This window comes from Triturus cristatus, chromosome 2_1 (genome assembly GCF_964204655.1).
Source record: "Triturus cristatus chromosome 2_1, aTriCri1.1, whole genome shotgun sequence".
NCBI lineage: Eukaryota > Metazoa > Chordata > Amphibia > Caudata > Salamandridae > Triturus > Triturus cristatus.
Genome location: NC_140581.1, coordinates 822,784,112 through 822,797,560, shown reverse-complemented (window position 1 = coordinate 822,797,560; position 13,449 = coordinate 822,784,112). Strand labels below are relative to the sequence as shown.

General features: G+C 42.9%; 1 long non-coding RNA gene across 1 annotated transcript; it reads left to right on the top strand.

The window, feature by feature from the left end:
- Positions 1-766: 766 nt before the first annotated feature.
- Positions 767-11,211, top strand: LOC146865925 (uncharacterized). Its single transcript, XR_014976727.1, has 3 exons — positions 767-891; positions 10,905-11,002; positions 11,105-11,211. It is a non-coding gene; the product is annotated as an uncharacterized LOC146865925 (long non-coding RNA).
- Positions 11,212-13,449: the final 2,238 nt, after the last annotated feature.

Below are 13,449 nucleotides of genomic sequence, written 5' to 3'. Positions count from 1 at the left end.
GCCTAATGATTATAATGCGGCGCAGACTCGGTGGGCGGCCCTGGGCTACATGATTGCTAAGAGGGATATAGCGCAGCTTTGGGGTTCCCAGCGGCCACCCACCGTGTCAGTATGGAAGGAAAACATGGACTGGTGTATGTTCAGGGAGAAGACGGTATATGTGGCCCGCGGTAAACCCGGGGCATGGGGTAGAATTTGGGGGCAATGGAACGTGTATCGTGGGGGTATCTGTACGCCCCCCCTAGTGGACACCAATATTGCCTTGTCCCCCTGACCCTTGATGGTTCCTTGCGACTGATTGTAATAATCAAATATAGATGTTCCTTTCCCGTTACCCCCCCCCGATCTTTCAGTACTCCCTCCTGTTGATAGCTCATTGAAGGTTTGGAGTAAAAGTCCCCCGGATGTAGCCTGACACACGCCTTTTGCCCGTATGCCTCGCCTTTTGTTTTTTGTTGTTATTTATGTTAAATGTATGTCTCCTGCTTCTCTCGAGCCATCCTGAGCCATTTACGGGGCTGGGCCCCAGGTGTCGCCTACTGCTTTAACTAATGTACGATCCTTTCTGAGTCTAGCGGCCGGCCCTGGTGGTTGTAGGCCCATGCTTGTAACTGCTTTATTGTTTTAATAAAATTCTTGAAAAAAAAAAAAAAAAACAATGCCCTATCTAACATGCACAGGGTTTTCATCCCAGGTGTTTTTGGACGGGCTGGCAGAAGGGGGCTTTCTGCCGGCCAAGGCACCCAGAGGTCCCTCTTCTCAAACTTCAGACAAAGAGGCTTGGCAGAGGATGTCAAGCCGGAGCAACTACAGCCTTCTATCCCTAAAGAGGACGTTTGCATCGTGCAAGGGGAGCCAGGTCGCGTGGACAAAGCTCAACCGGTTACCAAGGTGAGTACAGTAATTTCACCGGCTTCTTCTTTCCTGGAAAAGGTGAAAGGTCGCCTCAGACTTTTTACCCAGGCCTGGGCTGCAATAACGCAGGACCCTTGGGTGCTAGAGACCATCCAGGGTTTCAAGATAGATTTCCTGATGGAACCCTTTCAAGCTGTTTCTCCAAGAGGATTAGGTTTGACCACAGATCAGTAGAGAGTGGTGGAAGAAGGGGTAACATGTATGTTGCAGAAGGGCGCCATAGTAGAGGTTCCCTTAGACCACAGTGGTTTCATAACTACACTCTTCCTTGTGGAAAAGTCAAGGGGTGGAGATCCGTGATAAACCTTCGAGATCTGTTTGCTTGTACACAGACATTTCAAGATGGAAGGAATCCAACTCTTAAGAGATATGTTGCTAGAGAAGGATTGGTTGGTAAAATTGGACCTGAAAGATACCTACTTTATCATTCCGATGGCCAGGGAGTGTCAGCGCTAAATTCAATTCACCTGGCAGGGCTGGTTTTACCAATTCCTTAGCCTTTCTTTTGGTCTCTCATCGGCTCCATGGTGCTTTATCAAGGTGATGATAGCTTTAGCTTCCTACCTCAGATAACGAGGTGTGCATATGATCATCTACTTGGGTGATATCCTAATCATGTCCCAATGCCAGACACAGGTTTTGAAGGATTTGGATATGATTATGCCCCTTCTAGAGAGATTAGGTTTCATAGTAAACAGGGAGACACCTATTCTTATCCCCTCCAGGTCTCTGGAGTTCTTAGGCTTCACAATAGACAAAGTGAATATGGTTGGATTTCTGCCCTTAAAGGAGATCAACAAAATTCAAAAGGATTTAAGGTATATGCTGAAACTGGAGTCTTTGACTCTGTGGGAACTAGTCAGACTTCTGGGTCTTCTGTCCTCTTCCATTCAGGCAATGTTTCCAGGACCCTTACATTACCGCACCTTGCCTAGAATGAAAGCGAAGACACTTTGTGCAGGATTGTAGTATGGAAGCAAGGTAGCTCTAGATCATGAAGGCAAGCTGGAATTGAAGAGGTGACTGGAGAATAAGGATGCCTGGAACGGCAGGGCGATTTTGGATGCTCCCCAGAATTCATCCTTGAGTCGGATGCGAGATTAAATGGTTGGGGTGCACGTTTGAATGCACTGGGGATTTGTGGTCGCACACAGAGAGATCGCATCACATAAATTATTTGGAGTTGACTGCAAGACTCTATGCTATGAGTTTCATACATTGTTTGCAAGGCAGAGCGGTTTTGTTAAAGATGGACAATGTTTCTGCAGTAGCATATATAAATCGGTTGTGGGGGAGAAGATGTTCAGACCTATCAGACTTAGCCAAATAACTCTGGCGGCTTTGCTTGGAGCACAAAATCAGTTTAAATGCAGAGTATTTGCTTGGGAAAGCAAATGTGTCTGCGACTGCAGTTCAAGGTTTTTAAGGGACTTCAGCTATTATAAGTTGAGCAGGGCCTCTTTCATGAAACTGTGTCAATTTTGGGGTGCACTAGATTTAGACCTCTTTAGGAGCAGGCTGACATTTCAACTGCAGAGAAACCACAGTTGAATGTCAGACTCGGGTGCTCTAGCGGTGAACACCTTCCTTGCTCATTCCCTCCTTTAGCAATGATTCAGAGAGTTCTTCAGAAGGTTAGACAAGAGAGTTGTTCTCTTGTCCTGATAACTCTCTTTTGGGTATCACCAGTGTGGTTTGCAATGACCTTGAAGTTAGCTTGCAACATTCCCTTTTTTCTTCCTGCCATAGAGGGCCTATTGAGAGACACATGCGGAGAGGAGCATCCTCTTGTTCTGACAGAAACTTTGAGCCTTCTTGCTTGGAGAACATCAGGAGGTCTAGAGAAATGTCAGGCCTTTTGGGGAGGGCTGAGGAACTAATCGAGGAGTCATGGGCTCCAAGAACACGCTCTAGGTATTAAGGAATATGGAAGATGTGGTTACATTGGTGCTTGGAAAGGGATTTGAATCATGCAGAACCTCCTATTGTTGAGGTGGGGAATTTTCTGGTAGAATAGATTGATAGTGGCCTTAGCAACAGCACGTTAAACGGCTAAAGGCCCGCAGTTTCTGCAGGACACAATCTAGTTAATGGCAGGAGGGTGCAAAAGAATGTGATGGTCTGTATGAGTATACGGTTGAGGAGACCCCCCAAGGTATAGGTATGAGACCCTATGGGATGTATATTTAGTTCTAAGTATGTTTTCCTCTGGGCATTAGTTGCAACTTATTAGTACCAGTTTAACACCCAAACATGACAAAAATCGACATAAAGGTGACCAGTCAACTTTTGCAAAGGGCCTTCCACTGCGCAGCAATGTATTGCTATGTTTTTAGTAATGTTTGAGCTAGAAACAAAATTTTTTTGGTTAAAATCTGCAGATTATGCAGCAGATGATGGATTGTGTGTCAAATGTGTTAAATCAATAATTACTCGAAAATCGCTGCAGCCACACAATCGCATAATTCCAGTGGCCCCGCTCTATATCGGTATTGTACCCTTCCCACGCACACCACTGACATCCAGCAAAGTTACCACTCCTGTGATGCGCAGCACTTTACATCTAACCGATGTGGCCATGGGTGAATTAACAACACAGCAGCAGAACTTAAACAAGCATTTGCAATGCAATAGGTCTCGCATTTACGCGAGTTTAAGCTATTGGCATTGTAAATGAGTGCCTTTTATTTAACTTTTAAAAACAAAAATAAAAGGCATTGTTATTTGCAATGTGGCACAGAGTGGTATTGTGTGGAGTGTATTTATCTTGCATTAAGTAGAGAGTAATTATGTGACGTGCAATTATGTAGTACTGAGTGGTATGTGGAGTGTATTTATTATGTATTGAATACAGTGTAATAATGTGATGTGTAATCACACAACCACACACAACCACACACCCACAACCACACACACACACAACCACACAGACAACCACAAACACAACACACACACACCCACAACCACACACACAACCACACACACACACAACCACCACAACCACAACCACACACACACACACAACCACACACACACACACACACAACCACACACACACACAACCACAACACACACACAACCACACACACACCCAATCACACACCCAACCACACACCCAACCACACACACAACCAAACATATAACCACACACACACACACAACCACACACACACACAACCACACCACACACATAACCACAAACACACACACAACCACACACACAACCACACCCAACCACCTAACCACACTCACACACAACCACACACACAACCACAAGCACACACACACAACCACACACACAACCACAAGCACACACACACACACAACCACACAAAACAAAAGGGAATCGGTTAACAGAAAGAGAAAGAACTCTATCCAAAATCACACGTTTTCAGTCCAGTCAGAAAGTATGACTTGGCCCCAACGAGTCCTTGTTTTGTAGCTAAGCAGATACAGTCAATTATTTCAGTAAGCCTGACGCGACATTCGAAAATGAGGACTATTGTGCAATTATTAGGCACGCATTGTTTACCTTGTAACCGCGTAAATATTCGCCGCGCATTTTCATTTTTTTACCTTGTAACCGCCTTCATTTATTTTACCTTGTAACGAAGTAAATATTTGCTGCGCATTTTCATTTACTTTGCCTTGTAACCGCTATTTTACCTTGTAACCGCGTGAAGATTAGCCACGCATTCCTCCCAATTAAGCAACAAACTGTATTGCAGCCGCAAAGCCACAAGTAAAGTGATCGCAAAACTGAAAGCAAACCCACAAGATGCATTTGTTTTACTGTCTGTTTCTTCTCTCATAGTGTATTCATCTTTCTCTTAGTTTGTGCATTTCTATCTCTCTCTGTCTATCTGTGTGTCTCTGTCTTTGTATATGCTCCTCTGTGCCCGCCATGCTCCGCTATATATGTCTACCTATGTGTACAATGTATTTGCGTGTATGTATCAAACTCTATATGTGCCTTTTAGTGTTTATAAGTTTCTGTCTTTATCTCTGTTTCTGTTCCTCTTTGTCTATCTGTCTCAGTTTCTAGCTTTGTGTATGTGCCTCTGTTTCTGTATATCTCTTTGCTTGTTAATCTCCTTTTCTATGTGTGTGTACGTCTGTTTTCCTGTACCTAGGTCTAGCTCTATGTATTTCTGTCTATATGTCTATAACTCTATTTGTAAGCAAGCGCCATTTTAGATTAAGGGAATCGGGTAACAGAAAGAGAAAGAACTCTATCCAAAATCACACATTTTCAGTCCAGTGAGAAAGTATGACTTAGCCCCAACGAGTCCTTGTTTTGTAGCTAAGCAGATACAGTCAATTATTTCAGTAAGCCTGATGCGACATTAGAAAAAGAGAAGTAAAGTGCAATTATTAGGCATGCATTGTTTACCTTGTAACCGCGTAAATAGTTGCCGCGCATTCCTCCCGATTAAGCAACAAACTGTATTGCAGCCGCAAAGCCACCAGTAAAGTGATTGCAAAACTGAAAGCAAAGCCACAAGTAAATCGATCGCGAAACCGAAAGCAATCGCTTTTGGAAGCAGAAACAGCCGCCAATGGAGCGCGCGCGCGCCACAGACAACCATATGCTTCAATTATCGTGTCTGGGCACGATAATTGAAGCCAGATAGGCTTTAGTGCGCGTAACAGACACCAATAGGCCGTGGGCAGAGCGATGCGCCCGCCTTTGGCCTATTGCGTGCTCTGTCTAAAAAATACAGCCACTAAAAGCCCAATAATAGAAGACAAAACAAAAAACATACGCACAAGTGTGTACGATTCCAGGGTCCATTTCTGAACCCAGGACAAAAGGACTCTCGCTGCGCGAGCACTGCTGTGCAGTGCAACGCTAGGCGCAAGACCTAAAAAGGTGAGTGTGCTGGAAGGCCTGACTCCCGTGGCACAGGTTAAAAAGGAACTGTTCACTCCTATTAGTCACTACACAGTATGGTGCCACCACCGTGCTCATGCTGCTTAACTCCTGGGGAATGCAAAAAGAACAATTGATGGATAGAATGTTGAACAATGTCAAACATGAACCCCAATACAGAGATCTGGGCCTAAATCCATTGTTTTTTGTTCCCCATGCCATTCCAGTTTAAATCGAGCCATATGCAAATCAGTTTTGCTCCTGCTCCCATGGGAGCAGTCCAGCCTGAACTGCCAGGACAGGTCCTCCCTGCCATATCAGACTTCCACGTTATTTGTCTTGGTAGTAGGTTCCAGTATGTTCAACCAGCTAAATCTATGTATTGCTTTTATGCTACTGCGTGAACGTGTCCTTTTGTCTGCCCTCAAAAGAAATCACAAAAAGTTTAAGCACTTTCTGGGAAAAAGAGACTGGGGGGCAAATGTATTGCCTGGAATTCTGGGAGGAAATTAAAATTAATTGAGTAGCCCCTTGAAAAGCACTCTACCCATTATGCTGTCTCTAACCACAACTAAAACTGCTTTCAAGGTACAATGTATTTTTTTTTAAACAGCAGGAACTTAAATAGCCCGACCACTCGCTCAAACCCTCTCACAATTACTGGCAAATACGACTCTAATGCTCAGCCTGACACTTTGCATATGGTCAGGACAGAAGGAGGAAATAGTGTCATGTCCTTTCATGTATTCCCCTTTTTACACACATTGTCCCATCCACACAACAATAACAGTTCTGAACAGGTGACCTTTTACCTAGTATCTTGCTCCTGTCTCTTCAACACCAGGCTCTTAGTATTCTATCATAATCCCTGTACCTGGCATACATAAACATCTCCTCAGACACGGCATAATTATTCTGTAGAGGGGTCACCACTTTTTTCATCCTTGGCCAGCAGCCCGCTGTGTATGATCGCATCTGTATGGAAAAACATGATTGTTTTCAAAACATATTGATTCTAGAAGAAACCCTGGAGTGACAACTCCAGTATATAAGACCCTTATTCCCCCTACAAATCAGAGCAGAATTCCTTCCAAGTCAACACGAGGTCCTGCATGCTGAATCTTCGGCACACAGCGGTTTGACATCCCTTGCGGGGTGTCGTCCTCGAATCAGTGTTGGGGTCCTTCATTCTCTACCATGAGGGGATGGTTCTTCCTTATGATATTCTTGGCTACACATACAGATCTAGGCTAAGTACATTTAGGCAAATTAATTAAGGCGCACATTTTAGTATTATGCAAGTGCTACTGTTTTTATCTGAACTACTTATGTTCATCTTATTAGCACTATGGTAGAATTTGTATCTACTATTTACTATATTGGTACTTTTGTATGCTTCTGTCTCCTGATTGTTGCAGCAAATGCTTTACTCAAGACTGACGCTGGACCAATAAATGCTTATTGAAACGTTCTAATCGCCATCCTGTGTATTTTCTGAGAATAAGTGAGCACAAGTGACTGAGCGAAAAAGTACTGCTTTCCACGATCCCTGAGGAATCAGGGTTGTCATGTTCAGTGGTTGCCAGAAACTACCTACACCACTGTAAGATACAGGGGGTGGTAGTGGCACTGTATAGCTAGCTGGTCTAATGGCAGACATATCCTGTGGGGGCATCTGGAAGCGCTTTGGACACCAAGCCCTCAGTTTAGGTCCTCCAAAACATGCAAGTCCTGGGGATACCTAGGAACTACATGACATGGCACCGCCAACGTTGGTTTGGTTCTTATATTAACAGTGAAAATCTGAGTAGTTCAGTCGTGCTTTCTCAGAAAGCACTACTCACACTTTTCAGAGACTTCTGAATTGAGAAGGGAAATCCGCCTTAGCTGAGCAGATATACCCAGTGTATTGGCTGAATGTTTAACAAGCTTGTAAGGAAGAAGGTTCTCACATTGTGCAAAAACCCTAAATTTCTAAAAACATTTATTCTTCTCCTTTTTTGAGAATGACTTAGTCCTCGAGTAGTGGTCTAGGCACGGGGGAAGAATTTGCTAACGCTCTCAACATTACAGAGAACTGTCGAAATGCAGTAATAATTAAGTAGATAGAACACGGCGTACCTGCAACAGGTAGCTGTGTTACCTTCGTGATTGAGGCCAAAGAGGTGTTCGGATCAGAGGTATTCTATTCTTGAGTTCAGTTCCCGCCTGCAGATCCACAGACTAAATTGTTCCACACATCCATTGTAGTTAAACCATCAGATGAATACCTTCCATACGAAGACATTGAAGTCCTGTTAACTTACCAGCAACATAGAAACTGGTTTAAAGGCGCCCTCCCACACATAACATCTGTCATAATACTGTCCACTCAGCATAGAAGGAGCGACCTGGACAGTCTTAGCGACCTGAGATAGATACACTACCAGTGGATGAAGTCCGTACAACATATAAAGACATAGACCGGCTATACAGACACATTGTCCAGTTCGTCATGCGTACCTCAACAGTCCAACCTGCGAGAAATGCTCCAGTCGATCTATATCAGACCACACCTACAATTAACCCACAGACACTAAAATAAATGAGGGGAACAATTCCCTCCAAACGGGAGCAAATTCTGTTCTGTATAGCACAAAAAGAGCACAACTGGAAGCAGTATTTCCCCATACGGGTCCGCAGGAAAAACAGAGAATGCTAACCATTTGCTTGCCAATGGGGTTGGTTCCCTCAATTGAGGATTGTACCACTTGGGGAACAATCTTTGCTGACATATATATATCAGAATACACGGTACCTCTTCCATAGCAGTCGTTCCGGAGGTATTGAAACAGATACAGAATGAGTACGGGGCAGGACCTGCCCTGGACTTGGGAATGAAACTGATGAGTAACTTTGCCCAAATCTCTGCAATTATGGTGAGCAACATAAAAGGGGAGGCAGCAGCTGTGGCTATACACCACCACCTAAGGAAATAGCTCCTATAAATAAGGAGCAGGAATTACCAACAATTATCGAAGAAACCTATTAGGTAGAGATAGTATGGGAACCAAACCAGGGAAGCCACACATGGTGGGTAGTCCAGACAAGGACGCCTCGAAGCAAGCACCCTCTTCTTATAAAAAGTAATGGGATAACAAACAAAATAAAAATAATAAAACAGAAAATAGTTCACGATCAAGGGGTGGGTCCCCCCAACGCGAGTCCTCTGAAAAGAGGTATAAACTCAGAATTGTGATAACATTAGGAAACCTGACAGGTATCAGGCCACTGATGCACGTTTCTTTTGTTCCTTCCAGGGTTCATCAAAAAACTCAGAGAGGGATGGGCAATCAGAACAAAAGCAAGAAGATTGACCATAGACAAAAAGGGAAAAACAGTGTAATTCAGATTACATTATCAAACAGGAAGAGCAACCTAAAGCAAAGCCTCAATTCAAAAAGAAGAAAGTAGCTGGTTTGAAAATTAGACATGCCCAGGATACTGAGGACTTAGCTTCTGAATGGGGAATGGGCTCTGACGATGCTAGACAGCATGACAGAAGTAACAATAGCTCCCCAGAACCTGAAGGATTTTCTGGTGACAGCAGTATTGAATGAACACATCAAGGTGGAAACACCTGATACAAGAGTTAGTGTTCCACATCGATTACACAAAATTACACGTCAAATAGAGGGGGACATCTCAAGCAAAGTTAAAGGTCTCTTTTGGGAGAACTTAACATATGGATATAACATTCTGTTAGCAGAAAAAGTTTGTGCTCCAGAATTTGTAATGGATTGCCCAAAAGGGAAAAGCGTAATTTTTCCTGCTTTTTGCATTTTGGCCGGCCAAGCAGTCATACGCACTTTGCATATTCCCTACCAGGCTGTAATGGACAGCCTGATAGGGAATATGCACAGGCTCACTGTCCTGATCTGAGCACCGATCCACAACGCTCAGACCAATCACAACAATTGACTTAGGTGAGCCTGTGTGCACGAGAACTTCTGCAGCTTCTTCCGGACTGGAGTCAAGATGAGCAGAGAAGTGGAGGAGCGATGCAGCTGTCGGGAAAAAAGGTAAGTGCGGTTTTAAAAAAAGTAGCGTGTAAGTTCCGCCGTCTCCCACCACCCTCCCTTCCACCTCCATTACCTTCTACCAGCCACTGTCACAATTGAGGAATGCACCTCTCACACTGGCCTGACTTGGGGTGAACAAAAGGAGAAAATGTGTTCATGAATCAAGGGAAAACAGAACAGTGTGTATTATGCAGGCAACTGCTTGCTCCACCTGCCCTAAAAAACTCCCTGCACAAGCTAAAGCTTGCCAGCGCTCCCACCCAGCAGACGGCACACCATACCTTACCTCCGGTGGCTGCTCATAAATCTGAACCCCCGATGCTGGTACTGGCAGCCGGCATGACACGGGGGGAGGGGAGATCCAATGCAAGGATCTTCCAACGCTGATAGTGCTGCTAGGTGCAAGGCACCTATGACTCCAGGCCAGGCAAATAAATGGTAGAAGGGGCACTCCATGAGCAGGGCGCCTCAGGAGCAAGGTTTTGCGACATGGAAACGAAGAAGAGAAAATCTTTGGTCTGGATGCGACAGCGAGGGTCACATCAGCGGTCATCTAAGGCACACAGGAAACAACATGCAGACTAGGTGGGCATCTGCCGGCTGCCCAGGCACCACGCCAGAACCGAATATTGCCATCTGCTTTTTTGCTTGGTTCTGGGTCAGGCTGCGAAATTTAAACAAGCATTTGCAATGCAATAGGTCTCGCATTTCCGAGGCTTAGAACTATTGGTGTTTTAAACATAAAAGCAGGCACTGTGTTGAAACATAAAGCGCAATACCTGTGTTGTAAATATGAAAGCAGGCACTGTGCTGAAACATAAAGCATGGCGCCCGTACAGAATTCAGACAATTTAAACAATCCTTTCATATCAAATTCATGTCTGACCGCTTAATAGTCACTCTATTCACCGATAGTACAATGTAAATTAGTTAAAAATTAGAGATTGTTCAGTATGCTATACAAATGTCTAATCTAAATCACTTATAGTACTCATTCATTTTTATGTTTCTTCTATATTCTTTATTAGTCCGATCTTTTCTTCTTTTCTTTATAGGTTACATTGACCCTGTAGAATTTCACTAAATGAAACAAGTTCGTCATTCTAACGACTGCAAATCATTATCGACTAAAATAGATCTTGCATCCTAAGAGGTATTTTTCATTTGTGAATTGTATTAAAATCAAAGGGGACGCGCACATCGCAGCCCGTTAGACAAATAAATATGTCCCCGCCCCTCTCTCTTTTTTCCTCAGATCTAACAGTCCTTGCACCTATCCAACCAGCCTCATGAACGAAGTACTTTCTAGTACCAACCTATATGTCGCTACATTGATGGCTACATATACATAATACCTTTTAGGTACATAATATAACCCTCAAAGATATTATTTGATTTTGATGTAATAATATAGCTACACCAACCTCACTATTTCTTATCTGTTTGCTTAACTAGATGCTTTTATCCCTTGAAGACATCATTAGTCTCCAATCCTACAGTAGCTCTCTTTTTGAGCACAGGTATATAGACTTAATAACTGTCTATATCTTATCACATCTGATGACTCAAATATGTCTACTATTTTTCCATGGGATTCTTTGATATTTACTTTATCACTCTCTATTCTCACCCTTTTTTATTCACGAATCCACTTTCACGTGTATTCATTCTCTCCTTCACCATTTCCATTGTCTTTTCCCCTTCTTTATAGAATTTCGTTTAATACTTAATATCACTTATTGATAGCAGAATTTCACTATACGCACTGTAATTCTCTATGAAGACATACCATAAATTAATTATAAAAATATGTGTCGGTCATGTTAAAACGCTACAATTGACAACAATGATAAATATACTACATGAGAATAAGTTGTTAAATTATTGTCTAAATACCCCTTATTTTAATTACAGGAACTGTGACTTTGTCCTGACGAAGGCGTCACTCACGCCGAAACGCGCGTCGAATATAATTTAGTCACTTTGTAATATTGTTCATTTTCCTATGTATAATACAATTTTTATGTTTGTCATGATTTTAACTTAGATATCTGTATAATACTTTGTTGTTTTCATACAGTTTCTTATGAATGATTTTAACTGAGAAAATAAATACACACGTATTTTCATGTTCATTGTTGCCTCCAGTTCTCTCTTTTTGACCCTGTGACACACATTCAGTTTTATTAGTGATGATTGCCTAGGTTGTTATCTGTCAAATATATTTTACCCTGTCCTAGCAATTGGAATTAACAGGGGGTCCGCGTTGTACTCGCATACATTCAAGAGATTATAGACTGGTAAAACAAGCTGCTTTACATTCCTTTAAGACTTAGCCTGAAGGCTGCTCTCCATAGCTACCACTAGGATAGCTTTCAATAAAGGTTGTCTTTAACCTATTCACCATAAGGGGTTGTTTGGACTGATACAAGGTGGCCACTATATTTAGTGGACAGCATATACCAGGCCAACTTCTCACACATGGCAGCCCGGGAAGTGGCCGCCATGGTAATAAAAAAATAATGATGAAAGCTGGTGGCATGCTAAAATATGAAGCACAGTACCTGTGCGTAATAAAGGTATGTACATGGCGGCCCATGGCGCAGGAAAAATGGTGATAAAAAATCATGAAAGCGAAGCCGTGGTGATACAATATCAATAGCACGAAATAAAACAAATAGTACCTGAACTAATCATTAATACATCTTTAGTATATGTAAATTATTGTCGGCCAGTGCTCTTTGCCGTTGAACGGAAGTGATGTATCGGGAGCGCCAACCAATAAGGAACTAAGAAATAAGAGCAATGCAGGTGTGAACCAATGGAAAGCAGCAGGCGGGATTGCACTATGTATAGTGATTTCAGCAGGTCTTCCATATAGCGCTTGTGCGCTGCCTAGGATCGACCACTCTTTTTTAGTGCAACAGACACCCAATAAAAAAAACTAAATAAAAGAAGATCAACATGTGAGAGGAGCCTTGCCCCCTCTCTTACTACTGCTTCCTACAGCTTTAATTTTTGGTTACGGCATAAGGAATAATTAGATGCGCTGTCAAATCTCACCTAAAAACGCAAGTCAGGCGCAATGGCATAGCAAGGGTGCCAAGGATCTAGGTGCAAGCAAAGCAACTGGGCCTCTTACTGCTAGACGACTAGTAAAATATAACAATAAACAGTTTTCAGTCGGTTCTGCTGCACATTTGATAGCTAGGCCCCCTGGTCAGGAGAATGTAATGAAAAAAGAGCTCCAATGTGTAAATATGGTAACAGTATACAGTGCATAGCGAGTGCAGCGTGCGAGCCTGACCACTACAAAGGTTTTTTTTCGGGAGGTTCTCCCTCCAAGAAAATTGGGGGGGATATTGGTGCATTCTACAACACATTTGTCATTATATATTCCATTGGATTAGCTTTTAAAATACAGTAAATGATGAACTTACTGTTCTCCAGGATACTACAATCTTTGTTGGGGCTCTTTAATGATTCCTTCACTATAACCTCCAACTTTGCCTCTCATCTCTCCATAGCCCTTCTCATATATTTTATTTGTTTTATAAAACCTCTGATACCAGTGTAAGGGGTCGGAGCACTTAAGATCAC